The sequence below is a fragment of the Pundamilia nyererei genome, unplaced genomic scaffold, assembly GCF_000239375.1.
Source record: "Pundamilia nyererei isolate P.nyererei 1_Seehausen unplaced genomic scaffold, PunNye1.0 scaffold00115, whole genome shotgun sequence".
NCBI classification, from domain to species: domain Eukaryota; kingdom Metazoa; phylum Chordata; class Actinopteri; order Cichliformes; family Cichlidae; genus Pundamilia; species Pundamilia nyererei.
In genome coordinates this window covers 1,227,142-1,232,649 of record NW_005187516.1, presented here as the reverse complement: position 1 = coordinate 1,232,649, position 5,508 = coordinate 1,227,142, and the positions used below count along the sequence as shown (strand labels likewise).

The following is a 5,508-nucleotide window of genomic DNA, read 5'->3' as shown; positions in this document are numbered from 1 at the left end:
CCAAGCGCTCTTCCAGCTTCTCCCTCTGTTGCCTTGCAGAATTTCCCAACCTGCTTAGTGTAATATTTTCTCAACTGAAATGTATTGTTGAATGGCAATCATTATCTCTATGATTTACGAGTACATTTCCTACTATATATTTTTTCAAGTTTCATTTTAAATCTATTTGTTATGATCTTTAATCACTTATAACCAACGCATTGTGTAAGAGTATCTGCTTAACAAACCCAGAAGCATACTCGAAGCACCAATCATTAACCACCAGGATCATTCGGACAATGAAATAGTGTATGAATAATTTCTGAGGTATGAACCACACGATGTGCAAAACAGATTTACAGATATCTGTTAGTGGATGACTAATAGTTTACAGTAATAGTGAAGAAAAAACCCACATGATTATAATTATGATTACATAAGACCTGCTCAGGTCACTTAACCGCGGTAAACTCGCACACTCCTTTTCTGTCACTGTGACGTCTTTTTTGCGCTGACTAAAACTCCTGCCATCTCCCTTCTCCTCCCCATCCTTTACTCCTTCATTAATCCCTTCTCTTTCACTCCCATGCCTCCTTCTGTCCCTCTTCTTTATCCCTGAGGATCTGGCCAAACTCTTGCATTTTCTTCTTTATTTGGTGCTGCCTTTTATTTCCTGCCTCTAATCCTCTAAAAATGTTATCTCTCTTCCACTACGCTGACTATAAACAAACCCGTAGCGGCTGTTTTTCAGACCAGTGGTGGCAATAAGCCACATCTGCCTCTGTGGGCAGATATTATTAAACTTTTGCCTTTCTGATTTCACCACTCCTCCTCCCCCTTCTTTCTCTCGCTGTGCTGTTTTTCATAAGTCTACCCCATCAATCCACACTTTGACTTAGCTGTTCCCTTTTCACTAGATTTAGTTTTTTATAACGCTCCCTCTGTCTCACTCTCTCTTCCATTTACTTCCACACACTTCTGCTTTGAATTAGGAAGTTTTGTGTTTACTAGTCTAAGGGTGGACAGAAGGCGAGCAGGCAGAGGTGTTATGGGATGGAAATAAAAACTACAAATGGTGTTTGATCATGAGTTTAATCAGAGACGGGAAAACAGGCCTTTGTCAGAGGCGGGTGATGCTGTGCAGCGTGAGTTTGCATACCAATTTATTTGTGTAGTTCGTGTACTTTAATTAGCTGTCTAAATGACAGACTTTATTTGAATGTTTTGATTTATAAAAATTATTATTTTTAACTGTAATGTGTAAGTGAACAAATTGTCTCACTTTAGAGTGACGTTATAATAGAAGATTCAACGAAGTCAGCCAGGCAAAGGCAGGCGGCCATACTGTCATCAACACAGGGAACAGTGTGCTAGCTGATGATATCCACATTGGAGTCTCTTTACTGTGCCCCTTGCCCACATGGAGAGGGGTCCGAATGACATCAGCCAAAACTTTAAGAGAACATGGCCTACTGTATCCTGCTGGAAATTCAGATGTAGCGTGATGTGTAATTAAATAAATCCACAAGGCCCTCACACAGGTGGAAAGTCGCAGCTCATGGTCATCACCTTAACACAAGCCAACTAAGGATACCAAACTTTTTATATAAGTAGAACAGCCTAAAAATCCCAATGCCTTCCGTTTGGATTTCTTAGTTTACAGAGTCTCTATTGCTTTTGTTTGACAGCATTGCATTAAAGTATATTATAGTTACTATATGAGTCAAGCATCCAGAATCATAAGGATCACGTAGACCAATTAATATCATAACTACCTCCCTAGACTATTCAGATTTTTGCATCAGCCGTATTTTAATAGATGCCAATATAGAATTTGTCACAGTAAAGTTAGCTTCAGTGATATGATAAATAAGGAAGTAATGTTTGCTTTGGAGCACTTATGTAACTCACAAGACTGTGAAACAGATGCTATGAAATAGCCCACGTTCCTGAAAATCAGCAGCAGGACAAAGAAGGACATTACTAACATAACTGGATTTTTACAAAATGTTGTCCATTAATTCATCAAAAGAAACAACACTGAACAATTATCAGTTGTCAGTGTGTGTGTGTGTGTGTGTGTGTGTGTGTGTGTGTGTGTGTGTGTGTTGGATTGATTAATCAACATGATTCAACAGTAATGCAATAGCTTTAAACCACTTCAAACAGAACTCATTATTAATTACCTTTTGTTAAATTAAAGAAATAAAAAACAAATAAAGAGATAGGCTGGGATAAAAAGAAGAATATGGCGACACCAGTGTGGCAGTTTAGTGAAACGGGAAGCTGTGTGTGTGATAATGCAGCGTTTGTGTAGAGTACCATCAAATATCCAATTTCATCTGATGTTTTGTTAGAAATCAGTGGAAGGAATGTGTCAGAGAGCCGTCAGCTGCCCCCTGACTAAGGAGATTAGAGCAATACGATTAACATAAGTCAATATGTATTGTTGCCATATGAACACTAGGGGGCACCAAATCTTAATATGAGGGGTTTTCATTGCTCTGTGTGTGACAAGCATTTGTTTTTCCACTCTAAAAAGACTTTGGGATTACACAGGTCACTCAAACTTTTATCAGTTGCCATTCTGGTTATGTGGGGCCAGTTTATGACCAGTGGCAACAAAATCCAACTAAGGAAAAACAGCCCATTTTACCATGCCTCGAGGTGTCTTGACAACTAGTGGCTGGTGATTAAGACAAAAAATTATTATCAATTTTTTTTATTGCTTGCCGAAATAACGAGAAAAGTCTCGTCCTAATAAGTTCAAGAGTTAATTAGGATTCAAATGCTGAAAGTGAAGAAAATTTTGATTCAAAATTGTAAATATCTTGAAATTTAAAGTTAACAAACTGAAATCTCAGTTTGGATGAATTGGATGAAAACTATGGTCATTTTTTAAATCCGAACCTGATAGCATTTAAAACCAGGGCTCTATCTGGCATTACCGTGTAGTTACAGTAAGTCACAATATGACTGTAGTGATGGCATTTGTGTCAAACAATATCAATATTTAGTGACTTAAACATGTGATATTTTGATATATTGGCCAGTATTTTTTTCCTTTATAAAAACAAACAGATTTCCATAACACCTATTTTGTGTAGTTGCTTACTCATTTACACTGCTCAGATCAGCTGGTTGGTTGGGCGTCCATACATGCGTGGTGCCATAGCGAAGTTGCAGAGTGCCCTCTGGTGAACAAGCTATGCAACATCAACACTCATCAGATGGTTTTTCTCCCATCTCTTCTTTATCTTTTTAAATTTTCATTCATCAGTTGATATAAAAGCAGTTGCTGATAGTTTAGTAAACACCTAATTTCAGTTGCTAATTGGTCGATTTTCTTGATTTTTTTTTTTTTTTTCCAGTTTTCACTGTCTGTTTGGTTTGACTGAGGTTTGGTTTACGCCCTAGTTTGGGTCAAAATACACCACTGTGCAATGTTCATGGTAATAAAGCTAAAGTAGAAAGCTAAAGTAAGCTAAATAAACTTTTACATGCCGTCTTTTTCCACACAAGTTCTACATATATCACATCACAATAACCTGATCACCTGTGGTGACGACCCTGGAGGAAGCTAAATGTGACCCGTTTATCAAGATCAATGAAATTTATTCAATTAGATAAAACTGTTTGGATTTTTTTTTTTTACAGATTTACTGCAACTAGCTTTACATTAAGACTGCTGTCTGACCTCGCACGCATGCACAAAGTAGTCTGACTGAGTGGCTTTACAAAAGGACACTAATACTATAAAGCCCAAGTTAAATGTTTGACCGTGAAGATTACATTATCATGACCAGACATCAGATTAGGACCTTTCTAGCTAATAAGATTATGAAGAACAACATGCTGTGAGCTCTATTATGTTACAGTACTGAAACACACATGCACATACACGCACACACACATTCTCGTGTTGATATCTTAGTGAGGACATCTAGTTGACATAATGTTTCTCTAGCTGCTTACCCTAACCATCAAAAATGTTTGCCTAACACTAGCCTCCATCCAACCATAACCTAATTGTAACTCTGACACTAAAACTACATTTTGAGTCTTAAAAATGCCATCAAACTTGTGAGGACAGGCACTTTAGTGCTGACTAGTGGCTGTTGGTCCCCACACAGATGTGTAAACAGGTATACACACACACACACACACACACTTCTAGATTCTGTAATATGATGCTCACTGTATACAGGAAGGCATGCAAAGGCATGCACACCGACTAGATTCATCCTGAGGCACTATGTTGGGAATTAAGTTAGCTTACTGGGCACCGGTGTATTTCTAAACTAAGTTCCAACATTTTGGTAACAAAACATCAAACTGCGTTTTGGGTGCCGGGTGCCAAAAATGCAGAGTGAACAAGAAGGAGTAGTAGAACTACATTAATCACTTTAGAAACTGTGCTAGAACAATATCTACACAAACACACAAAAACCTCTGACAGAGGACAGCATGCACAGACATACAGAGATCCATCATTCCTAATGTCACAGATAGCAACTATCTCCCAAGGTCTGGCTTTTACGTTTTCCTTAAATCCCTTTACCGTCCACAGGAACTCATTACTCACAAAGCCAGGAGGGGAGAGGCGGTGTGAGGCTGTGAGCGTTAATGTGCCCATGAACAGATTATGAGAAAGATGAGAGCTCTGGATGCCAGTGGCCTGCTTCCAGGTCATCACTTCCAGTTTTCAGGAACATATGTGCTGTGTTTTGTCAACAAATGTTGTTTTGGTAGCTTGACCTAATATGCATAATGCCAGACTGTAAAAAACAACCCCCAACAAAACAATGAAATACACCCGTACTGAGCAATCCTTTCTTTGATCCCTTAAAGCAGGTTAAGAGGGAGAAGGAGGAGCCATTAAAATAAATATCAAATATCATGAATAAAATGATTGAACTCAAAATCTATCACAGCAGGTAGCTCAATCAAAAGAAATTACTTATTACATTCATATTATTCCAAACACAGTGGATGCCCAGCCATACTCACGGCCGACACAAATTCATCATTTTCAGATAAGGCTTGCCCGCTAATCCCTTCATCCTCCACAGGGGGAAAAACATCCATAAGATATCTGTGTGGAGAATAAAATGGTCACTCTAATAACACAATAAGTATTTTCCATACACCTACATTTTCCGTACATCTACCCTTAAGTGTTTTTCACTCAGTTTCAGAATAAGATGAGGCAGCTGCAGGCTGTGGCGCTGAAAGCTAACCCTAGAAAAACCGCTGTACTCAGCACAAAGCTGCAGCTGTGGAAGGAGACTGATCTGATTCAGCCCCAAACAGAGCACAACAGCTGCAGCGTCCATCGGTTCAACTCTGCTCAACTAGCACACAGATCCTCAACACACACAGGACAGTATCACATTTAAACTGCTGCACAGATCTACATATTCATTTATCTTCTCCCTATATTTGCTTATCAACAGCAGGTCCCGGAGGGCTGAAACCCAGTACATGTCAGGGAAGACCAGCGCAGGGCATTGCTTGAAGTAGCAGCGG

At 39.0% G+C, this 5,508-nt stretch overlaps 1 protein-coding gene across 3 annotated transcripts in view; it reads right to left on the bottom strand.

The window, feature by feature from the left end:
• Positions 1-5,508, bottom strand: part of tnk2b (tyrosine kinase, non-receptor, 2b) — a 54,231-nt gene that overhangs the window by 22,537 nt on the left and 26,186 nt on the right. The window lies entirely within an intron of this gene.